The sequence below is a fragment of the Amphiura filiformis genome, chromosome 5, assembly GCF_039555335.1.
Source record: "Amphiura filiformis chromosome 5, Afil_fr2py, whole genome shotgun sequence".
NCBI classification, from domain to species: Eukaryota; Metazoa; Echinodermata; class Ophiuroidea; order Amphilepidida; family Amphiuridae; genus Amphiura; species Amphiura filiformis.
In genome coordinates this window covers 27771862-27799397 of record NC_092632.1, presented here as the reverse complement: position 1 = coordinate 27799397, position 27536 = coordinate 27771862, and positions in this window count along the sequence as shown.

Below are 27536 nucleotides of genomic sequence, written 5' to 3'. Positions count from 1 at the left end.
AGGTAGAAACTAGGCACTTGCTTGATTATGCAATGTTTAAATTTGCAGGCCCGCCATATAGGTGTCTTCCGTAAAATCCGTGATTTTCACTTCACTCTTGTAAGATTATTCCCAGAGGAATCTATTTTTTACTTGGTTAGGTTAAAATAGTCATCTCCTTTCACATTTAGGAGAAGAAAATCCGATGACATTCGCAGGGACCATTTGACTTGATATATGTGATGCGATCAAGCAAAATCAGTCGCAACTCGGAAATATTGAATTTTCAGTTTCTTATAGGATAGTAAAAAGCAATTACAAAGCTGCATTTTGCAGAAACCCTCATTGAAATCGAACAACCGGTTCCAAAGATATGAGCAATTAAAAAGTTTCTAAAACAAAAAGAAACAAAATGGCTATATCTCAAAATCAATATTTGCGAGTTCCGACTGATTTTGTTTGATCGCACCACATATTTGTAGCTATTCGAAATCATCTTTCATACAAATAGGCCTCACATTTCTCCTATTTTGCCTGTGGAGCAAATAATGAAAATGGTATTAAGATCCGACTAGTTATCTTTTTATCTTTGCAACATGTTAATCTTTGTTCATCATAAATACTAGGGATTGTTGAACTATTTAAATATTCGTAATCAAAAACGTGTAGTTTGAAAACACGTGTTCTTACAAATACAAAATTGCGAGGGACGCAATTTACAATGTTAAAAGCCTTCCAGGAGTACACATTTGTACAGATTTTGTCTTTTTCTGATATTCACAATATAACATTTGAAATAATTGCTACTTATACTATGGTTTAACCACTGACTAGTCAAGTAAACAACCTATTTGACTGCAATACTACATTGAACAATAATATTTTGCCCGTCCAATATAGGATTACTTTGTCTGATTTGTTTACATACACCCAATAAATTGCCCAAGCTATAACTTATTATACATTAAACGTGACGACGTCAGCAATAAAATGCAAATAGGCAAAAAACTACATTTGGATGATTTTTACGTTTTTCTGACTGAGCAAATCTGTGAATATACTATCTTTCATCTTTCATTCTCATGGTTTTTAAGTAGGAAACAAATCAGCAGATTATAAAATGTTCATTATTTGAGAAGTTTGTACATAACAGGGAAAAAGTCCAACTGCAACTTCCAATGGGGAGAAATATTCATGTCTATTTGACCTTATGAGAATACAGCAATGAATTTCATTTGAATTTTGAATGAAAATATATACTTCATTTACATCAGTTTCAATTACCACATACTGTAGTAAATTTCCATTTTTCTTTATAAAATATGTGATGTATCTTTTAACGATCACTTTGAAGCAAATAAAATTAATTCCGCTAGTGGTGTTTTAAAACCTTCAGGTAATACAAAGTATTAAAATATCTCAAGGTTTTCTCTTATCTTAGCTAAATTTCTACTTCATAAACATCAAATGTCAGTTTGTACTACATATGAGTTATGAACAATATTTATCAACAAAAATGTGCTGAAACTTCATTCATGAATTTCAGGTATTTTAAGTTGTGCACTGTGGCAGACAGTCAGACAGTAAATACACTCACACTTGGTTAACTACTAACCTAAAAAAGAAAAACAAAAAGAAAAACTAAAAAAAGAAACAAACAAACCAAAAAACCAAAAAAAAAAAGAATATCACATAATACTATACCTTCATCTGATTGTAGTCATTCCATAATATGCTGAGTGAGAACCTGTTGAGTCTAGGGAATTGAGTTGAGGAACATCGCACAGTAAGACGTAAATGACCTTGAGAGGAAGCCATCAAGTGAGCTTGACAAGTGTCGGGAGCAAAAGGAGGATATCTCCCACTAGACCTGAATAATTATGAAGTCCAATTGCGCCTTGAAATGTCAGCAAAGCAACTTGAACATGCATATAATGTTCGACTCGCAAGTCAGATGTTTTGAAATGAGACCTTTGATAGCCTTAAAGACGGAATACAAACATGAATTTGATTTTGATTTTGATCTTTACAGAAGTCCTTATAAATTATGGTTCTTATTATTTGATGATGTTATCGAACTTCAGATGTGATGAGCCAAAAATAAGCAGGCATAAATAAGCAAACAAGAACATTGAAGCAGGTTCAAACGCATTCCGTGTTCGACTTCACATGGGAGGCTGGCAAACAAAGTTGCTTGCCGTTGGCTGCGGCTTGTTAATGGGAAAATGTCAAAGCGTATAATCTGCATGTCTCTGTGTCTAAAACTGCAGAATCAGAAAGCTCCCTAGAGCTAGAGGACCCAGTTAATTAATATTTAATGTATCGGTCAAACCATGTCAGATTTACGATTTTTTGCATGCAATCAAAATTGTGAGTCAAATCTGTATCTGTTGAAAGAGAAATGATACAAATTACCATGGCAACGGGAGAGGTTTAGTTTCTTAAACCCCGAAATCAGTTCTTAGTTCTCAAAGTTTGGCCCGCGCCGCACACCTCTACCAAAATTTAAGTTGAGTGCCCCCTGGGCTTAAACCGCAACGAGCCTCGGCTTGGCTGTAAATGCATAATCAAATGGGAACTGAAATAGAGTCTTATTACACCTTGTTTGTATTAGAAGGCTATTAGAGGTGGTCTATATTCTATTATGTTGTGTAAACGGTTATTTGCGATAGTATTGGCTAACCTACATTTATTTATTACCTGGTCGTGAATTGGTGAGACTGTTGTTGGAATCGACTCTACGTCATACCTGATTCCTGTTAATGGAATAAATTATAACTAGCTCACGTCTTTTTGTTTAATCTGACCACATCTATACTGTTTTACATTTACTGCTACACTGATAAGATTAATATCGTTAAGGTACATACAGGGTGTCCCTGAAATAATTTTATTGTCGGAAACTTTAATTTGTGGGTATTTTAGTGCCCGAACCGACCAGAACTAAATTTTAGGTTAAGGTTAAGGAGTAGAACTGTTTTCACCTACTTTTTTTTACCGTCCTTTTCTTGAAATATAAGAATTGTTTTACAGAAACTACCTCATTTTCAATCCGTTCCTCTGAGTCAAATATCAATGACAATAGACGCCACATGCGCAGTGATGGGCACTCTAATAAAGATCATTGATTGATATTTGATCCGTGGAAAGGTTTGAAAATGAGGTAGTTTGGTAAAATTTTATATTTCAAGAAAGGTGTGATAGCTGATTTATTCCTCAACCTTATCAGTTATTGGTTTGGGCATTAAAAATTAAGTTTTCGACGATACAGTTCTTTCAGGGACATCCTGTAAGAGGTAAACGAATAGCCATTAAGACAGTCTAAGACTTCAGGATTTAAACGGTTACTTTTTGGCTACCTATATTTATTTTATATAACCAACTGGTCACAAATTGGCGTCACTCGTTAGAATAGACAATACGGAATATTTGATGCCGGTAAATGGAATAAAGTACACTTGTTTTTGTTTTGTCTGACCATCTCTGTTAACTGGTTTACAGTTATTGCTAAACTGGGTAAGATTGGTATCGGTAAGCTGCATAACTGACAAAAAAGGAAAACTAATACTAGTCTTGAGGACAGGATTTGAATTGAGAAGGGAATATACACCAATTTCAAACTGTACACTGAAAATGAAATACAAAATTCTAGACATGGAAAGTTCATATGATTTCTTGATGACTATACAGTTACGATCATTTGAATGATAAAGGGTCGGATTTCAAAACTTGCAGTAACACCTGAGTATCTTGCTTTTTGTGCGCCTTTTTTATTCTTCTAAAAGGCTAATGATCCGTCCTCTTTGATGTTTGGTTAATTCCACCATTGTAACCCGAGATTCACCTGCTTTCTTTCAATGAGACCAGTTGTTTTGAACATTTCATCTGTACATTGATTATCAATTATTGCTTGCAGAGAAAATGAGCTACAAAGATGTTGAACGTTGCTGAATGATGTACTTTCATGTTATCTAATAATAACAAATGGTGACCAATTTATTTCCCAAATGTGTCGCTTTAAACTAATTTCAGGCAAATTTGGTTTAAATATTGAAGTTCCTTTTCCTATGCACATATGTTGAATATTGTGCCACTTCCTGCTCTTAAATCATGCTTAGAGAATTTTTCAAACTCATTTATAGCTTCTGTGACAAAAAAAAAAAAAGCCCGGGAAATGAAACTCAATTTATCATGATTATTTGCCAAATTAAACTTCTAAATGCCTTCAGCGTTTTTACAACAAAAGCAATAAGTTTGTCATGTTTTACGGCAAATTGCTTGACACTCTAGACAGACATGTGATCAGCCAAACCTAAAACAACAAAATTCGCATCAGCAGCTGGGTATCAAATGTGACCGTACACCACGAATGAGCCGTAAATGTCCTCAATTGTATTCTGAGTTACAGTGTATGTAAGGTCGTATTCATAGGTATTTCAATTTGGGGCTACGTGTATCTCATTAAATGAGGTACACGTAGCACCAAATTGAGGTACCTATGAATACGACCTTCATGCCCATTTTACACTGTAACTCAGAATACAATTGAGGACATTTTTACGGCTCATTCGTGGTGTACGGTCACAAATGATGGAACAAAATATAAATATTCAGACAATAAAATATATTTTCAAAGAATCCCTTTTAAATCTGCAAAAAGTTCGCAATATGGGTAGCCGCGGAACTAAAGAACAGATCTCAAATTTCAAAAACAATGGTATGTAAAATATCAAATCAATTATTTTCTAATCTCACTTGTCAATATAAAGTATCTCATTCCTAGAAACATACGTATATGTCTCTAGTTCTTGTAAATTGTATCCTCAGTACAAAATGTCAAATGCAGTCAGTGGAACCGTGCGTTTTACTCAGATTTGCGCAAACTTTTGTATACTTAACTTGAAGCATGTGTTAAAATTAGTACAAGTCTTGGGCTAATTGTTCCTAAAATAAGAATTGGCTTCTAATTTGCTTCTCATTCTGTCAAGAACCACTGACCAATCCAAGGCATGTTGGTTTTTATTTTTCATGCCGATTTAATTACAGTCATAATAAATATCCTATTTTAACATCATTTTAAAATGTTTTGTGAATATTTTGTACTGTCAATTGCAATTTAAAGTCGAACTTCTTATCAGTCATCAGAATGTTATATAGCTGTAAGCTCAAAACAACATGACATTTCACTTTTCTAGAATCCAGGAAGCATGTTTTTATATTTTCGTGCATTATCATGACTGTAGCAGGAATCAAAAGGTATTAAATGAAAGAACACTATTCTAGAATGATCTCAATTGGATGTATGAAATGAATCAAATCCCTTCACTTTCTAATATATTTACAGTTACACCATAAAATCATGTCACGAAAGTAACATATGAACAAAACATGAGACATTATAAAAAAATTGCACATATCAGATTGATGGGCATGAAATGAAAGATAACAAAAATTCCCACCGGGTACAGATCTAAATCGTCAAGCAGTTCTATGTATCATATGGACTTCTTACCAAGTTGACAGTACAATCAGTATGGAAAACACATTTTAAACATATCACAGATATCCACAATATGAAATGTGCAATTTACCTGCTGCTGTTGTTTTCCCAGGTACCCATCGACTAGCCAGAAAACCCGCTTTCTGTCTCGCTACACACTATACTGAATAGACTAAACAAATTCTAATTCAAGTCTGATTTGTTTCCATACACCCATTACATTGCCTAAAGTAGCTATGAATAACCACTTAATAGGCCTATACAATAATGCGACAGCTTCATCGAGAACTTACTTGGCTAAATATGCTGCTGGCATGCAGCGAGGCAAGGTACTATGTAATTACTTTCATCGCCACAAGAACCATTGTCTAAATACGAGCGTACAAACCAACATTACCAGATAAAATGAATTCTGAGTGAGTGTGAAATGCTTCTCAGAAATGCTTTCTAGATATTGATACGACAATGCTATTATCAATTGAACAAAATAAGCATTTGTGGTCTACTTGATGGCAATGTTTTTTTTTCTGCATCAAGAAAACAAATTTAACACATTTTCATGTTGAAATCTTTTGGGAAAACCCTGACGTATCTGGGCTCACAAATTTCTACAAATCCTTGTGATTTAGGTAGGAACTAGGCACCTGCTTGATTATGCAATGTTTTAATTTACATTGTCTGAGAAGTTGTGCATAACAGGGAAGGAATTCAACGTAGCTGAACACTTTGAGTGAGGATAAATATTCATTCCTATTTGAGATTTAATGAGAATATCTCAACAACAGATTTCATCCTCAATTTAAAATTAAAATACCTACTTCAGTTATATCAAATATAACCCGGGAATGAATCCATTGTATAAACATGACAAAAGATAATCACTTTGATCGAAGATATACATGTTTAATTGATAATATCTCAACACTGAATTTCATCTTGATATTTGAATGAAAATATCTACTTCGTTTTCATGAAATAATGTGTGTCTTTATCACATGCTGCAGTACATTTCACTTTTTACGAAAATGGGATGTATCTTGTAACGATCGCTTTGAAAGTTCTCCCCTCTAAGGGTATTAACCCTAGTACTAAGGGGTAGGACCGACCATCCAAAATGACTATGCGGGGTGGTGAGACCCACCATAGGTTTCTTCAGTAAAATCCGTGATTTTCACTTCACTCTTATAATATTATTGTCAGGGGAATCGATTTTTTTACTTAGTAAGATTAAAATAGTCATTTCCTTTCACATTTAAGAGAAGAAAATCCGATGAAATTCGCAGGGATCATGTGACCTGATTATTTGTAGCTATTTCAAATCATCTCTCATACAAATAGGTCTCACGTTTCTCCCATTTTGCATGAGGAGCAAATAATGAAACTGGTATTAAGCTTCGACTTCGGCTTTTTGTCTTTCCAACATATTAATCTTTGTTCATCATAAATACTAGGGATTGTTGAACTGTATAAATATTCGTAATGAAAAAACGTGTAGTTTTAAAATACTTGTTCTCACAATGTACAGAATTGTAAGGGACAACTTACAATGTTAAAAGCCTTCCAGGAGTATAAATTTGTACAGATTATGTCTTTTTCTGAAATTTGAAATAATTGCTACTTATACTATGCTATTCTATTTTGCCCGTCCTATCTAGGATTACTTTGTCTGATACACCCAACAAATTGCCTAAGCTATAACCTTTGTATACATGAAACGTAACGACGTTAGCAATAAGATGAAAAAGGAGCAAAAAACTACATTTTGATGATTTTTATGTTTTTCTGACTGATCAAATCCCTGAATATATCTTTTATATGAAAGTTTGTAAAAGGGTAAAATTCCAACTGCAACTTCCAATGGGGAGAAATATCCATGTATATTTGACCATTATGAGAATGCAGCAATGAATTTCATTTGAATTTTGAATGAAAATATATACTTCATTTACATCAAATATGTGTTTCAGTTAACACATGCTGTAGTAAATTTCCATTTGTCTTTATAAAATAATGTGATATATCTTTTAACGATCACTTTGAAGCAAATAAAAATTTATTCCGCTAGAGGGGTTTTAAAACCTTGAGATAATAAGTATTAAAATACTCATTATCTCAAGGTTTTCTCTCATTTTTTTAAAAGTAAATTTCTACTTCAATAACATCAAAATGTATGTCAGTTTGTACTACTTATGAACAATATATTTATCAACAAAAATGTGCTGAAACATTAAAAAGTCGATAATTGAACAAAGAAGTATTCATGGATTTCAGGTATTTTAAGTTGTGCACTGTGACAGAGAGTCAGTATATAAGACAATAAATACACTCACATTTGGTTAACTGCTAACCTAAAAAAAAATAATAAAAAAATAAAACACACAAGAATATCACATAATACTATACCTTCATCTGATTGTAGTCATTCCATAATATGCTGAGTGAGAACCTGTTGAGTCTAGGGAATTGAGTTGAGGAACATCGCACAGTAAGACGTAAATGACCTTGAGAGGAAGCCATCAAGTGAGCTTGACAAGTGTCGGGAGCAAAAGGAGGATATCTCCCACTAGACCTGAATAATTATGAAGTCCAATTGCGCCTTGAAATGTCAGCAAAACAACTTGAACATGCATATAATGTTCGACTCGCAAGTCAGATGGTTTGAAATGAGACCTTTGATAGCCTTAAAGACGGAATACAAACATGAATTTGATTTTGATGGTTATCGAACTTCAGATGTGATGAGCCAAAAATAATAAGTTAGAAATAAGCAAACAAGAACATTGAAGCAGGTTCAAACGCATTCCCTGTTCGACTTCACAGGGTAGTAATTTTCCATTACCAACTGGTCACAAATTGGCGTCACTAGTTGGAATAGGCAATACGTTATATTCTGATTTCGGTAAATGGAACACTGAAACACAATGAAAAAGTACACTTATTTTAGTTTTGTCTGACCATCTCCGTTAACTGATGTACAGTTATTGCTAAAGTGGGTAAGATTGATATCAGTAAGCTGCATTACTGACAGAAAAGGAAAACTAATACTAGTCTTGAGGACAGGATTTGACTCGGGAAGGGAACATACACCAATTTCAATCTGTACACTGAAAATGAAATACAAGATTCTAGACATGGACAGTTCATATGATTTCTTGATGACTATACAGTTACCATTATTTGAATGATAAAGGGTCGGATTTCAAAAGTTGCAGTAACACCTTTACAAAGGATCCTGGCTGAGTATTCAATGCGGTACTTGCTTTTTGTGCGCCTTTTTTATTCTTCTAAAAGGCTAATGATCCGTCCTCTTTGATGTTTAGGATGTTTGGTTAATTCCACTATTGTAACCCGAGATTCACAGCTTCCTTGTATGTCCAGGTATCTCTGCATGTGATGGCTCCAGTAGTGCTTGATGCGGATCCAGATTTTTTTGTTCCGCATTGACATTGATCGCATTTTTATTGTCATTGCTTTTCTTTGATTAGGGGCGCACCATTAGACTTCAAGAGAGGGGAGGGAGGAATTAAAAAAAACTTCCCCACTACATGAGCAAAAAAACCACCACAAACACTAAAAAAAACCTTTTCCCACCTAACTGTACAAATGCATGAAAATTAAAATAAAAAAAATAAAAAAAACTTCCTTTGGCGGCGAAAAAAAAATTGCCCCGACCCCAACTTCCTCCACCCCCCCTGAAGTCTAATGGTGCGTCCCTTAATTAACCATGCGGCAATCATAATAATTTTGATTTGAATGAAAAAGGTGCAAATGGGCTATCCTATTTGATATCCACACTCCCCCTGTGGAAAAATATAGCTGCAGTCTTCCACAAAGGGAGCATGGATTTGGAGAATTGGGTAACTTCCATTGAAAATACATTGTGGCAGATGTAGGTAAAGCCACATAGGCCTACAGAGGGAGTATGGGTTTCAACAATAATTACCTCCTGCCAATTCCATTTGAAAAACTTACTCTCTCTGAGGAAGATATTCAAATATCCAGAACAACGAACAAGGTGTCAAAATTCGAATTATAAAATGATACATCCAGCAAGTTTATTACAAATTTAACCATGTCTTAAACCGCCACCTGAAACATCGCCAGAATTATTTGACTTTTCAAGACATAACTCCTCACAAAAATGAATGCATTCTTATTCCGTAATGCTCTATACTAGTTTATCATTGGAAAGCAATCCTTGTGTCTGACAAATATCTGGTATTTCCAGAATTACTGCAAGTAGCCTACAATTAGCGTTAAATTTAGCTGTATCAACTCACGCGACATTAACATTTAGAAATGAATAAAAATACTTGACTAAAATAATTTGACACAGTAGAGCGCACTTGTCAAACCAATTGAAACTGTACAAGTCGCGACCACAAAATGGCCTATAATTGCTTTTGCCGCGGCTTAATATTAGAGCTGTCTTTAAGAAAGCCAATGCTTGCTCATGAAAAAAAAACCAACAAGCTTATTTTTCATGTATGTTTATCTTTATTTACCTTTCTTTCAATTGGACCAGTTGTTTTGACCCTTCCATCTGTACATTGGTTATCAATTATTACTTGTAGAGAAAATGAGCTACAAAGATGTTGAACGTTGCTGAATGATATACTTTCATGTTATCTAATAATAACAAATGGTGACCAATTTATTTCCCAAATGCGTCGCTTTAAACTAACCTCAGGCAAATTTCGTTTAAATTTTGAAGTTCCATTTTCCTATGCATATATGTTGAACACTGTGTCATTTCCTGCTCTTATAAATCATGCTTACAGAATTTTTCAAACTCATTTTAGCTTTCGTGATAAAAAAAACGAAGCTCAATTTATAATGATTATTTGCCAAATTGAACTTCTAAATGCCTCCAGCGTTTTTACAACAAAAGCAACAAGTTTGCCATGTTTTACGGCAAATTGCCTCACACTCTAGATAGGCACGTGCTCAACCAAAGCTAAAACAACTTCATGAAATTTGCATCAGCAGCTGGGTATCAAATGATGGAGCAAAATATAATTATTCAGACAATAAAATATATTTCAACGAACACTTTAATGGCAAATATATTGTCAAAGAAGCCTTATTACATATCTGCCATAAGTTCGCAATATGGTTAGCCGCGGAAATGTAGAATAAATCTCAAATTTCCAAAAACAATGGTGTGTAAAATATCAAATCAAATATTTTCTTATCTCACTTGGCAGTATAAAGTATCTCATTCCTAAAAACATACGTATATATGTCTCTTGTTCTTGTAAATTGTATCCTCAGTACAAAATGTCACATGCAGTCAGTGGAACCGAGCGTTTTACTCAGATTTGCTTTTGTATACTTAACTTGAAACAAAATCAGTACAAGTCTTGGGCTATTTGTTCCTACAATAAGAATGGGCTCAGAATTTGCGATCTAATTCTGTCAAGAACCACTGAACAATCCAAGGCATGTTGGCTTTTATTTTTCATGCCGATTTTAATTACAGTTTTAATAAATATCCTATTTTAACATCATTTTAAAATGTTTTGTGAATATTTTGTACTGTCAATTGCAATTCAAAGTCGAACTTCTTATCAGTCATCAGAATGTTATATAGCTGTAAGCTCAAAACAACATGACATTTCACTTTTCTAGAATCCAGGAAGCAAGTCTTTATATTTTCTTTTATTATCATGACTGTAGCAGGAATCAAAAGGAATTGAATGAAAGAACCCTACCGTATTCTAGAATGATCTCAACATCTCGTGGATGTATGAAATGAATCTAATCCCTTCATTTTCTAATATGTTTACACCATGAAATCATGTCACGAAAGTAACATTTGAACAAAACATGAGACATTACATAATCACACCAATTCCCATTGCACATATCAGATTGATAGGCATGAAATGAAAGATAACACAAATTCCCACCGGGTACAGATCTAAATCGTGAAGCCGTTCTATATGTATCATATGGGCTTCGTACCAAGTTGACAGTACAATCACTATGAAAAACACATTTTGAACATATCACAGATATCCACAACATGAAATGTTCAATTTACCTGCTGCTGTTGTTTTCTAAAGTACCCATCGACTAGCCAGAAAACCCGCTTTCTGTCTCGCTATACACCATACTGAACAAACTCTATTTCAAGTCTGATTTGTTTCCATACACCCATTAGATTGCCTAAGTAGCCTATGAATAACCACCTAATATTATGTGACAGCTTCATCGAGAACTTACGCAGCTAAATATGCAGCTGGCATGCAGCGAGGCAAGGTACTATCTGTCATCGCAACAAGACTCCTTGTCTAAATACAAACCAACATAACCAGATAAAATGAATTCTGAGTGAGTGAAATGCATGCTTCCTAGATATTGATCCATCAATAGGCCTACTAAACACATCAAAAGAAATAAGTCCCCCTCTGAACATGTCGTCATAACATTGTAAGGTTTCGTTTTGTACCAATCTATAATAAATTACTGAGTTTGGCGAATTGGTAAGGCTAAAACTTCTACGTTTTACATTATTTCGAAAAACGGCTTTTGCGTTGCGTAGAGGAAGGTTGTCCGCACCCCAATAAAACTTCCAATTTTGTTTTTGTTTACGTTAAGGGTGTCAATTATGTTAATTAGTTTAAAAAACACTGGCAGCGCACTGCATGCTAAAACTTTTCACGCCAACACAATACACTAATGTTGACATAGCCTGAATTAGGCCTTCTGTCCTGCCATCGGTGTGAGGATAATATGCCTATAGTCTCAACTATTACAGGACACAGTAGAAGTATGCCTGTAGTCTCAACTATTATATGACACAGTAGAAACTCAATTAACATCTATTATTTATTCAACTAATTTGTCAACATTAGCATGTATTCTGTGTTCAACAGTGTCTGTTTTTTATGGAACAGTAGAGTGTTTGTTTATTGAATTAGTTTGTAAGCAACGCTGAGACTTCAGTCTGGAATACAGTCACACAGTATTATATAATACCAGGGACTGTGTATGAACACCTAATTAGTCACACATCAATAAAGTCAACATTTACTCAAAAGGATGAAGTGTCCTTTTTGGAAGATTGTCAACATCTCATAATGTCCTTTTTGTAGGTCAAGATTGCCATCATGAACATCTCATAAGGGGCTGTTGGTGTAGCAAAGTGAGCAGGGTATTATAATAGTTATTGTGCTAATTATAACATGGTCCAATTTCCTATTTGCCTTTCAAACCACTGAATTTTATTTACCATGAATAGGCCTACTCTGCTCTTTGTGGTACGGTAATGCTATGTTATCAGCAATGTATTATCATAACTTTTTATGAAACAGAGTGTAAGGAAATGTGAATAAAATTGTTTCATCTGCCAGGACTTTGTCAGAAAGAGAGAGAGAGAGAGGGGGGGGGCAAGGCAAATGTCATGGGGGGAATTGTCACAAATTGGGCTAAAAAGTAAAAAGTACAACAAATTTATCCAAAATGGGCTAACAAATAAAAAGTACAAGTAAGTGCATACAAATCTTAAATATCAGGTCAGCCAGCATACCACAGGGGGCCAAGAGGGAAGTGAATAAATGTGTGTTCATTGCTCAGTGATGTAGCCAGGACTTTTGCAGGGGGGCAGCAAGGTACATTTCAAGGTGGGGGAGGGGGCAAGCTTGGACGACAATGGTAAAAAAATGGGCTAAAAGGTTCAACAAAATTGTCCAAAATGGGCTAAAAAGTACTGTAAATGCATAAAAATCTTAAATATCAGGGCAGCCAGCATCAAACAGGGCAAGACTTCTCACGGTGGATATGATATGGTGGCAAGAAGATGGTTCATGATCTATTTGCAATTTCAAGCCATTGATTTATATGGCAAGGATACTAAATATTTTATTTCTAAATGATAATCTCCTCTCATACCATTAATCACATTAAATAAAACATTTACATGTACACAAAATATACAAACCGCGAAAGACTCTGACCGCGAAAGACGGGTGTTCGCTAGTAAAACTAACTTTGAAATAATTATATGACTGTTTACTAAGTGCTGTGTGAAAATGAGAGATTTCCATGACTTCAGAGCTGAATGAGCCTAAATTGAAGGCAAAAACTGCCCTTTTCAAAAGTCAAAAAGTAGGCCTATGCTTGTCACAAAAGTTGATTCATGGCTTGTTACTAATGGGAAAACCCCATGTGTTTGAGTGCAGTTTAAAATCCTCACCAAGTGAACATTTACTGTAATGTGTATCGATTCTTGATCATTCAGCCATGCAAATCCCCTTGGTGCAGAGTGAGTTGTAAGATGGTCAGTTCCATTCCTTGTCCCAATACGCCTTGCAGTTAACAAGCATATGCCCACTTTGTGACTTTTGGAAAGGGCAGTTTTTGTCTTCAATTTGAGTTCATTCAGCCATGAAGTCATGGACATCTTTTATTTTCACAAAACACTTAGTAAACAATCATATAATTATTTCTAAGTAAGTTTTATTGGTACAAAGTTTTACTTTACGATGTTATGACAAAATTTTCAGAGGGGGACTTATTTCTTTTGATGTGTTTATTATCAATTGAACAAAATAGGCATTTGCGATCTACTTCATGACAATGTTTTTTGCTCTGCATCAAGAAAACAAATCTAACAAAGTCTTATGTTGAAATCTTCTGGGGAAAACCTGACGTATCTCATGGGCTCACAAATTGCTACAAATCCTTTTTAGATCAAAATAGAGGTATTACATCACAATATACGACAGCAGAATGATTTTTGCGACATGTGAAAATCAACATTAATGTTGTGTTTCAATCGATGCACATTGCAGCACACCTTGAATTGATGCACAAAATGTTAATGGCATCAATTATTGGATGAATACTATGTTTATACTTTATCCAATCTTTTGACTTGGAAACCTGCGTTGTTGATTTACAACAAAAGAAAAAGTTACATTACCAAGATTACTGAACAAATGTAATTTCATATAAACCTTTGCATTCTTATGAATTAGAGCACAATGTTGCAATCAATCAACTCCCTTTAATCCCCTGCCAGGAAAACAATACCTTATCTCTTTAATATGATGAGATGTTGTTATCACCAAGATATTTTTAATGTATCCATAAGTTACATAATTTTCAAAGATTCATTTTGTTTTCATTATTTTGTGATTTAGGTAGAAACTAGGCACTTGCTTGATTATGCAATGTTTAAATTTGCAGGCCCGCCATAGGTGTCTTCCGTAAAATCCGTGATTTTCACTTCACCCTTGTAAGATTATTCCCAGAGGAATCAATTTTTTACTTGGTTAGGTTAAAATAGTCATCTCCTTTCACATTTAGGAGAAGAAAATCCGATGACATTCGCAGGGACCATTTGACTTGATATATGTGATGCGATCAAGCAAAATCAGTCGGAACTCGGAAATATTGAATTTTCAGTTTCTTATAGGATAGTAAAAAGCAATTACAAAGCTGCATTTTGCAGAAACCCCCATTGAAATCGAACAACCGGTTCCAAAGATATGAGCAATTAAAAAGTTTCTAAAACAAAAAGAAACAAAATGGCTATATCTCAAAATCAATATTTGCGAGTTCCGACTGATTTTGTTTGATCGCACCACATATTTGTAGCTATTCGAAATCATCTTTCATACAAATAGGCCTCACATTTCTCCTATTTTGCCTGTGGAGCAAATAATGAAAATGGTATTAAGATCCGACTAGTTATCTTTTTATCTTTGCAACATGTTAATCTTTGTTCATCATAAATACTAGGGATTGTTGAACTATTTAAATATTCGTAATCAAAAACGTGTAGTTTGAAAACACTTGTTCTTACAAATACAAAATTGCGAGGGACAATTTACAATGTTAAAAGCCTTCCAGGAGTACACATTTGTACAGATTTTGTCTTCACAATATAACATTTGAAATAATTGCTACTTATACTATGGTTTAACCACTGACTAGTCAGGTAAACAACCTATTTGACTGCAATACTACATTGAACAATAATATTTTGCCCGTCCAATATAGGATTACTTTGTCTGATTTGTTTACATACACCCAATAAATTGCCCAAGCTATAACTTATTATACATTAAACGTGACGACGTCAGCAATAAAATGCAAATAGGCAAAAACTACATTTGGATGATTTTTACGTTTTTCTGACTGAGCAAATCTGTGAATATACTATCTTTCATCTTTCATTCTCATGGTTTTTAAGTAGGAAACAAATCAGCAGATTATAAAATGTTCATTATTTGAGAAGTTTGTACATAACAGGGAAAAATTCCAACTGCAACTTCCAATGGGGAGAAATATTCATGTCTATTTGACCATATGAGAATACAGCAATGAATTTCATTTGAATTTTGAATGAAAATATATACTTCATTTACATCAGTTTCAATTACCACATACTGTAGTAAATTTCCATTTTTCTTATATGTGATGTATCTTTTAACGATCACTTTGAAGCAAATAAAATTAATTCCGCTAGTGGTGTTTTAAAACCTTCAGGTAATACAAAGTATTAAAATATCTCAAGGTTTTCTCTTATCTTAGCTAAATTTCTACTTCATAAACATCAAATGTCAGTTTGTACTACATATGAGTTATGAACAATATATTTATCAACAAAAATGTGCTGAAACTTCATTCATGAATTTCAGGTATTTTAAGTTGTGCACTGTGGCAGACAGTCAGACAGTAAATACACTCACACTTGGTTAATTACTAACCTAAAAAAGAAAAACAAAAAGAAAAACTAAAAAAAGAAACAAACAAACCAAAAAACCAAAAAAAAAAGAATATCACATAATACTATACCTTCATCTGATTGTAGTCATTCCATAATATGCTGAGTGAGAACCTGTTGAGTCTAGGGAATTGAGTTGAGGAACATCGCACAGTAAGACGTAAATGACCTTGAGAGGAAGCCATCAAGTGAGCTTGACAGTGCAGGGAGCAAAAGGAGGATATCTCCACTTGACTTGAATAATTATGAAGTCCAACAGCGTCTTGAAATGTCAGCAAAACAACTTGAACATGCATATAATGTTCGACTCGCAAGTCAGATGGTTTGAAATGAGACCTTTGATAGCCTTAAAGACGGAATACAAACATGAATTTGATTTTGATTTTGATCTTTACAGAAGTCCTTATAAATTATGGTTCTTATTATTTGATGATGTTATCGAACTTCAGATGTGATGAGCCAAAAATAAGCAGGCATAAATAAGCAAACAAGAACATTGAAGCAGGTTCAAACGCATTCCGTGTTCGACTTCACATGGGAGGCTGGCAAACAAAGTTGCTTGCCGTTGGCTGCGGCTTGTTAATGGGAAAATGTCAAAGGGTATAATCTGCATGTCTCTGTGTCTAAAACTGCAGAATCAGAAAGCTCCCTAGAGCTAGAGGACCCAGTTAATTAATATTTAATGTATCGGTCAAACCATGTCAGATTTACGATTTTTTGCATGTAATCAAAATTGTGAGTCAAATCTGTATCTGTTGAAAGAGAAATGATACAAATTACCATGGCAACGGGAGAGGTTTAGTTTCTTAAACCCCGAAATCAGTTCTTAGTTCTCAAAGTTTGGCGCTCCGCGCCGCACACCTCTACCAAAATTTAAGTTGAGTGCCCCCCCCAGGCTTAAACCGCGGCGAGCCTCGGCTTGGCTGTAAATGCATAATCAAATGGGAACTGAAATAGAGTCTTATTACACCTTGTTTGTATTAGAAGGCTATTAGAGGTGGTCTATATTCTATTATGTTGTGTAAACGGTTATTTGCGATAGTATTGGCTAACCTACATTTATTTATTACCTGGTCGTGAATTGGTGAGACTGTTGTTGGAATCGACTCTACGTCATACCTGATTCCTGTTAATGGAATAAATTATAACTAGCTCACGTCTTTTTGTTTAATCTGACCACCTCTATACTGTTTTACATTTACTGCTACACTGATAAGATTAATATCGTTAAGGTACATACAGGGTGTCCCTGAAATAATTTTATTGTCGGAAACTTTAATTTGTGGGTATTTTAGTGCCCGAACCGACCAGAACTAAATTTTAGGTTAAGGTTAAGGAGTAGAACTGTTTTCACCTACTTTTTTTTACCGTCCCTTTCTTGAAATATAAGAATTGTTTTACGAAACTACCTCATTTTCAATCCGTTCCTCTGAGTCAAATATCAATGACAATAGACGCCACATGCGCAGTGATGGGCACTCCTAATAAAGATCATTGATTGATATTTGATCCGTGGAAAGGTTTGAAAATGAGGTAGTTTGGTAAAATTCTTATATTTCAAGAAAGGTGTGATAGCTGATTTATTCCTCAACCTTATCAGTTATTGGTTTTGGCATTAAAAAATTAAGTTTTCGACGATACAGTTCTTTCAGGGACATCCTGTAAGAGGTAAACGAATAGCCATTAAGACAGTCTAAGACTTCAGGATTGAAACGGTTACTTTTTGGCTACCTATATTTATTTTATATAACCAACTGGTCACAAATTGGCGTCACTCGTTAGAATAGACAATACGGAATATTTGATGCCGGTAAATGGAATAAAGTACACTTCTTCTTGTTTTGTCTGACCATCTCTGTTAACTGGTTTACAGTTATTGCTAAACTGGGTAAGATTGGTATCGGTAAGCTGCATAACTGACAAAAAAGGAAAACTAATACTAGTCTTGAGGACAGGATTTGAATTGAGAATTGAATATACACCAATTTCAAACTGTACACTGAAAATGAAATACAAAATTCTAGACATGGAAAGTTCATATGATTTCTTGATGACTATACAGTTACGATCATTTGAATGATAAAGGGTCGGATTTCAAAACTTGCAGTAACACCTGAGTATCTTGCTTTTTGTGCGCCTTTTTTATTCTTCTAAAAGGCTAATGATCCGTCCTCTTTGATGTTTGGTTAATTCCACCATTGTAACCCGAGATTCACCTGCTTTCTTTCAATGAGACCAGTTGTTTTGAACATTTCATCTGTACATTGATTATCAATTATTGCTTGCAGAGAAAATGAGCTACAAAGATGTTGAACGTTGCTGAATGATGTACTTTCATGTTATCTAATAATAACAAATGGTGACCAATTTATTTCCCAAATGTGTCGCTTTAAACTAATTTCAGGCAAATTTGGTTTAAATATTGAAGTTCCTTTTCCCTATGCACATATGTTGAATATTGTGCCACTTCCTGCTCTTAAATCATGCTTAGAGAATTTTTCAAACTCATTTATAGCTTCTGTGACAAAAAAAAAGCCTGGGAAATGAAACTCAATTTATCATGATTATTTGCCAAATTAAACTTCTAAATGCCTCCAGCGTTTTTACAACAAAAGCAATAAGTTTGTCATGTTTTACGGCAAATTGCTTGACACTCTAGACAGACATGTGATCAGCCAAACCTAAAACAACAAAATTCGCATCAGCAGCTGGGTATCAAATGATGGAACAAAATATAAATATTCAGACAATAAAATATATTTTCAAAGAATCCCTTTTACATCTGCAAAAAGTTCGCAATATGGGTAGCCGCGGAACTAAAGAACAGATCTCAAATTTCAAAAAACAATGGTATGTAAAATATCAAATCAATTATTTTCTAATCTCACTTGTCAATATAAAGTATCTCATTCCTAGAAACATACGTATATGTCTCTAGTTCTTGTAAATTGTATCCTCAGTACAAAATGTCAAATGCAGTCAGTGGAACCGTGCGTTTTACTCAGATTTGCGCAAACTTTTGTATACTTATACTTTTGTATGTGTTAAAATTAGTACAAGTCTTGGGCTAATTGTTCCTAAAATAAGAATTGGCTTCTAATTTGCTTCTCATTCTGTCAAGAACCACTGACCAATCCAAGGCATGTTGGTTTTTATTTTTCATGCCGATTTAATTACAGTCATAATAAATATCCTATTTTAACATCATTTTAAAATGTTTTGTGAATATTTTGTACTGTCAATTGCAATTTAAAGTCGAACTTCTTATCAGTCATCAGAATGTTATATAGCTGTAAGCTCAAAACAACATGACATTTCACTTTTCTAGAATCCAGGAAGCATGTTTTTATATTTTCGTGCATTATCATGACTGTAGCAGGAATCAAAAGGTATTAAATGAAAGAACACTATTCTAGAATGATCTCAATTGGATGTATGAAATGAATCAAATCCCTTCACTTTCTAATATATTTACAGTTACACCATAAAATCATGTCACGAAAGTAACATATGAACAAAACATGAGACATTATAAAAAAACATCCCATTGCACATATCAGATTGATGGGCATGAAATGAAAGATAACAAAAATTCCCACCGGGTACAGATCTAAATCGTGAAGCCGTATCATATGGACTTCTTACCAAGTTGACAGTACAATCACTATGAAAAACACATTTTAAACATATCACAGATATCCACAATATGGAAATGTGTAATTTACCTGCTGCTGTTGTTTTCCCAGGTACCCATCGACTAGCCAGAAAACCCGCTTTCTGTCTCGCTACACACTATACTGAATAGACTAAACAAATTCTAATTCAAGTCTGATTTGTTTCCATACACCCATTACATTGCCTAAAGTAGCTATGAATAACCACTTAATAGGCCTATACAATAATGCGACAGCTTCATCGAGAACTTACTTGGCTAAATATGCTGCTGGCATGCAGCGAGGCAAGGTACTATGTAATTACTTTCATCGCCACAAGAACCATTGTCTAAATACGAGCGTACAAACCAACATTACCAGATAAAATGAATTCTGAGTGAGTGTGAAATGCTTCTCAGAAATGCTTTCTAGATATTGATACGACAATGCTATTATCAATTGAACAAAATAAGCATTTGTGGTCTACTTGATGGCAATGTTTTTTGCTCTGCATCAAGAAAACAAATTTAACACATTTTCATGTTGAAATCTTTTGGGAAAACCCTGACGTATCTGGGCTCACAAATTTCTACACATCCTTGTGATTTAGGTAGGAACTAGGCACCTGCTTGATTATGCAATGTTTTAATTTACATTGTCTGAGAAGTTGTGCATAACAGGGAAGGAATTCAACGTAGCTGAACACTTTGAGTGAGGATAAATATTCATGCCTATTTGAGATTTAATGAGAATATCTCAACAACAGATTTCATCCTCAATTTAAAATTAAAATACCTACTTCAGTTATATCAAATATAACCCGGGAATGAATCCATTGTATAAACATGGCAAAAGTTAATCACTTTGATCGAAGATATATTCACGTTTAACTGATAATATCTCAACACTGAATTTCATCTTGAATTTTGAATAAAAATGTCTACTTCGTTTTCATGAAATGAAATAATGTGTATCTTTATCACATGCTGCAGTACATTTCACCTTTATACGAAAATGGGATGTATCTTGTAACGATCGCTTTGAAAGTTCTCCCCTCTAAGGGTATTAACCCTAGTACTAAGGGGTAGGACCGACCATCCAAAATGACTATGCGGGGTGGTGAGGCCCGCCATAGGTTTCTTCCGTAAAATCCGTGATTTTCACTTCACTCTTGTAAGATTATTCTCAGAGGAATCAATTTTTTACTTAGTAAGGTTAAGGGATCTAAAATGAGCGTTTATTGCGTTTCGACAGTATTTTTTGTGGGACATGAGAGCACCTCGGACCTATCGAATTGCATTCTGAATACGAAGCATGTCTTTCTGATATCAAATAATTTTCATTTTTTGAAAATCACAATATAATACAAATTTTATGACAAATTATAAAAATTTGATATTTTTCAAATTTTGATATATAACAGTCCTCGAAGTAAATTATCTAAATCTAATGATATATTCTTAAAGTGTATGTAGCAGGGAGGAAAAAGCCGACGGTCAATTGAAAATTTTGACCTTTCATATTGAAGATATGGATTTTTTCCCAAAAAGACCTAATTTTTTTTGGTGTTTTGGGAAAAAAAATCCATATCTTCAATACGAAAGGTCAAAATTTTCAATTGATCGTCGGCTTTTCATCCCACCTACATACACTTTAAGTATAAATCATCAGATTTATAAAGTTTACTTCAAGTACTGTTAAATATCAAAAATATCAATTTTAATGATTTGCCATAAAATGTGTATTAAATTGCGAATTTCAAAAATCAAAATTATTTGATATCAGAATGACATTCTTCGTATTCAGAATGCAATTCGATATGTCTGATGTGCTCTGATGTCCCAAAATAAATACTGTCCAAACGTTCATACCCCAGCCCTTAAGATAGGAGAGGAAAATCCGATGAAATTCGCAGGGACCAGTTGATTTGACATATTTGTAGCTATTTCAAATCATCTTTCATACAAATAGGTCTCACATTTCTCCCATTTTGCTTGAGGAGCAAATAATGAAAATGGTATTAATCTTCGACGAGTTATCTTTTTATCTTTGCAACGTCTTTGTTCATCATAAATACTAGGAATTGTTGAACTATTTAAATATTCGTAATGAAAAACATTTAGTTTGAAAACATATGTTTCTACTATATAAAACTGCAAGGGACAGCTTACAATGTGAAAAGTCTTCCAGGAGTACAGATTTGTACAGATTATGTCTTTTTCTGATATTCCTTATTGGGTCATATATCAAATTTTCATGATTTTATTTCTTTCTATCCTTTGGAAAGTTACAATAAAATATATCACTTTTTAGTGTATTTCATTCATAATCCACGTTCAAATAATGCATCAACTTTGTAAGAAGGAAAAATATTCTTTAACTGACAAGGTTTTTAGCACAAAAGACAAGGCACATGTATTGTCTTGTTTAAAAATGTTTCCTCCAGGTGTGGATTAGATTTTCGAAGATAATGCCCAAGAGTTTCTGAGTTACACAGCTTTACACATCTTTCGTGAAACGTAATATATCATGCATGAGATATAGCTCACACTGCTCTATGCATACTAATTACTCTAAACTATTCCCTGCGAAACAAATTTTTTTTGAGCACAGAAAGAAAGCTTCTTGTGATCATTTCTCTCTCGCTCTCAGTCTAGACTAGAATATCACATAAGCCCAATATGAAATCTTACTCCTGTTGATTCAGCCTAGAATATATAGAAGTTGGAATTGTATGTATTTTAACAGTGCTCCTATAGAGCATAAATAAATTGACTTGTTCTACATTGCCATGTCGATTGAAGGTGCAATAATGTAAAATTAATGGATGGCAGATAGCTTCAAAAGACGCTTAAGATAAAATCCCTAATCTTGGACGTCCAAAATGCAATCTTAGACGTCCTAGATGCAATCTTGGACGTTTACGAATTCCGAAGTAGACTTAAATCAACGAGTCCCACACAGCCAATCATCTAAAAGCGTATTCAATTATTGACCAATGAAATCATAGACGTCTATAATTTTAGACGCCTACGACTTTCTTATACGTCCAAGTTTGGCCAAAATTAGTGGTGGACCATCTTTCTGTTATTATCATTCCCGAATTTGTGACAGTGTTTCGAACATAATCCGACAGAAAAGTTTTTTTTGTATCAGGGCACACCACTAAATAAACCGCCAATAAAAATAAATGAAAATAAGTTGAAAAGCAAGAAGATCAGCCATTATGATTATGTTGAAACGTATTAAATTGATCGATGTTCAGAGAATCATAGAATATTAACATAGTATCTTAATATGGTCAAAAAGATGGCCCCGCGAGTGGCAATAGCAAAATGCATTGTGCAGACTGCGAGACACTCTTCATGCGCTTCTCTCTTAGGGGCTGTGCAATTGCCTGGGGAGGGCAAAATTGGGAGACACGAGAATGTTTTATGCTTTTAAGATGATTGGCTGTTTATGATTTCTGGCTTTGAGATTCGTTGATTTAAGTCTACCGCAAAATTCTTAGACGTCCAAGATTGAATGGATGACTTCCAAAACATTTGTTGTTAACCCCTTTCCTAGACTCAGTGGACGTCCACGATTGCATCTTGGACGTCCAAGGTTTAGGCGTATTATCTTAGGCGTCTTTTGAAGCTATCCCTCTGATGTTAGATTAATGTTACTGTCTTAAATGACCATATTTGTTTAAAGTTGTGTGTTTCTGCCCAGACGTTTATTACCATGGGAACTGATTTTCTTTTAATAGAGGTTGGTGCTCAGTGTTCAGAATCTGACCATTTCCTTCAAAGAGTCTCAAACCATTGAATGACTTCCAAATCATTTTTGTTAATCCCCTTCCTAGACTAAGTGGTAAGAACATATCCTGAGGCATGCTGTAAAAACACCATGTACTGCTTTTTCTCACCTAACAAATTCTCTTGAAAACAGTCGTGCTTGTTTGAATTTGTTTATGGCCTGAGACAAAGCAACATAAGTTAAGTCGATGAACCGTTTGACCCATATTTTGTGTTTTAGCGCAATAACTCGATCGAGCGAGTGAAAGGAAATGGAGTGGGGAACTGGTGATCTGACGCATTTACTAAAGCCACTATCCCGGGGTTGTCCCGTAAAGATTGACACAGTTTATGCATAATATGTATGCAAGTCAAGATATGGTCGGAAGACGATGATATGGTATCATTGCATCAAAATATCTCCTTACAATAGGTCTTCTCAAATAGACAAAAGAAACAACAAATGATCCAGCCTGGTTTGACTCATAGTCAGGGGCATACAGGGCAAAAATTCCCAGGAACAAAATTGCAAAATCGTCCCGCGGATAAACATTAAGACGCCTTCATATTTTAAAAACAGAGCAAGAAGTTTCTCGTGTTTATGGCAAATTATCTGACACTGTGCACAGTCATGTGTTCATTGTGCTCCTAGCCAAGTCATTTCTTATTAGGTTGGACATTGGATTAACTTGGGAGTTACGAGATGTGTGGATTGCCAACTAATGTGTTCCCGTGATGCTTGGAAATAATAGTCTCTGTACACAGTCATGTGAAGACCTGAGCGCAAGAAGACTGCAAGTCCACTTGGCCCTAAATTTTCGTATAGTTTCGTATAGTTTGGTAATGTTTTATACATGTTCAGGGTGCAAAACAAATCTTTCACAACCTTTCATGATGTTTTCACCCTGGAACATGTATTAAACATTATAGAAACTAAGAAACTATACGTAACTTGTGTGTATACATGTTGAGGGGCCAAGTGGACTTACGGTCTTCTTGCGCTCAGGTCTTCATGTGTTCATTGCGCTCCTAGCGACGTCATTTCTCATTGGGATGGACATTGGATTGACTTCTGTGTTACAAGATGTGTGGATTGCCAACTACCCAGCAAACACAAAAAAATTTTAAAATGTTTTAAACAAGTTATATAATTGGGGTTTGGTTTAGATAAAAACGTTTTAATAACATTAAATATCGGGTTAAATAAAGGTCATGGAAACGTTTTAAAACGTTGTGTATGAAAACACACTACAACAATATTTTTTTAATGATTTCAAAATGATATTGCTAATTTTTTTTGAAATCATATGTTGCTAAATATTTTGTTAACGCTTAAATAACATTATGTTTTTAAATTTTTTTTAAATGTTATGAAAACGTTTTATACTTTTTATATGTCCTTTATATAACCCGACATTTAAACGTTTTCTGACAACCTTTAGTAACCTTTTGCGAATGATGTTGAAAACGTTTTGTGTTTTCTGGGTAATGCTTTCCCGTGATGCTTTGAAAGAATAGTCTTACACTGTGCACAGAAATGTGTTCATTGTGCTTCTAGCAAAGTCATTTCTTATTGGGTTGGACATTGGATTAACTTGGGAGTTACAAGATGGGATTGACAACTAATGTCTTCCCGTGATGCTTGGAAATAGTAGTCTTACACTGTGCACAGACATGTGTTCATTGTGCTTCTAGCAAAGTCATTTCTTATTGGGTTGGACATTGGATTGACTTGGGAGTAACGAGATGTAGGAGTTGACAACTAATGTCTTCCCATGATGCTTGGAAATAGTAGTCTTACACTGTGCACAGGCATGTGTTCATTGTGCTTCTAGCAAAGTCATTTCTTATTGGGTTGGACATTGGATTGACTTGGGAGTAACAAGATGTGTGGGTTGACAACTAATGTCTTCCCATGATGCTTGGAAATAGTAGTCTTACACTGTACACAGTCATGTGTTCATTGTGCTTCTAGCAAAGTCGTTTCTTATTGGGTTGGACATTGGATTGACTTGGGAGTAACAAGATGTGTGGGTTGACAACTAATGTCTTCCCATGATGCTTGGAAATAGTAGTCTTACACTGTGCACAGGCATGTGTTCATTGTGCTTCTAGCAAAGTCATTTCTTATTGGGTTGGACATTGGATTGACTTGGGAGTAACAAGATGTGTGGGTTGACAACTAATGTCTTCCTGTGATGCTTGGAAATAGTAGTCTTACACTGTGCACAGTCATGTGTTCATTGTGCTCCTATTTCTTATTGGGTTGGACATTGGATTGACTTGGGAGTAACAAGATGTGTGGGTTGACAACTAATGTCTTCCCGTGATGCTTGGAAATAGTAGTCTTACACTGTGCACAGGCATGTGTTCATTGTGCTTCTAGCAAAGTCATTTCTTATTGGGTTGGACATTGGATTGACTTGGGAGTAACAAGATGTGTGGGTTGACAACTAATGTCTTCCCATGATGCTTGGAAATAGTAGTCTTACACTGTGCACAGGCATGTGTTCATTGTGCTTCTAGCAAAGTTATTTCTTATTGGGTTGGACATTGGATTGACTTGGGAGTAACAAGATGTGTGGGTTGACAACTAATGTCTTCCCGTGATGCTTGGAAATAGTAGTCTTACACTGTGCACAGTCATGTGTTCATTGTGCTCCTATTTCTTTTGGTTGGACATTGGATTGACTTGGGAGTAACAAGATGTGTGGGTTGACAACTAATGTCTTCCCGTGATGCTTGGAAATAGTAGTCTTACACTGTGCACAGGCATGTGTTCACTGTGCTTCTAGCAAAGTCATTTCTTATTGGGTTGGACATTGGATTGACTTGGGAGTAACGAGATGTGTGGGTTGACAACTAATGTCTTCCCATGATGCTTGGAAATATTAGTCTTACACTGTGCACAGGCATGCGTTCATTGTGCTTCTAGCAAAGTCATTTCTTATTGGGTTGGACATTGGATTGACTTGGGAGTAACAAGATGTGTGGGTTGACAACTAATGTCTTCCCATGATGCTTGGAAATATATAGTAGTCTTACACTGTGCACAGACATGTGTTCATTGTGCTTCTAGCAAAGTCATTTCTTATTGGGTTGGACATTGGATTGACTTGGGAGTAACGAGATGTGTGCGTTGACAACTAATGTCTTCCCATGATGCTTGGAAATAGTAGTCTTACACTGTGCACAGACATGTGTTCATTGTGCTCCTTGCCAAGTCATTTCTTATTGGGTTGGACATTGGATTGACTTGGTCGTAACGAGATGTGTGGGTTGACAACTAATGTCTTCCCATGATGCTTGGAAATAGTAGTCTTACACTGTGCACAGGCATGTGTTCATTGTGCTTCTAGCAAAGTCATTTCTTATTGGGTTGGACATTGGATTAACTTGGGAGTTACAAGATGGGATTGAAAACTAATGTCTTCCCGTGATGCTTGGAAATAGTAGTCTTACACTGTGCACAGACATGTGTTCATTGTGCTTCTAGCAAAGTCATTTCTTATTGGGTTGGACATTGGATTGACTTGGGAGTTACAAGATGTGTGGGTTGACAACTAATGTATTCCTGTGATGCTTTGACAGAATAGTCTGACACTGTACAGAGGCATGTGTTCATTGTGCTCCTAGCCAAGTCATTTCTTATCGGGTTGGACATTGGATTAACTTGGGAGTTACAAGATGGGATTGACAACTAATGTTTGCTCGTGATGCGTTGACAGAATAGTCTGACACTGTGTACAGTCATGTGTTCATTGTGCTCCTAGCCACGTCATTTCTTTTATTAGGTTGGACATTGGAATAGCTTGGGCGTTTCGAGAAGTGTGGGCTGGAAAATAATGCCTTCCATGTTGCTTTGACAGTTCTCTGCAACTTTTGAA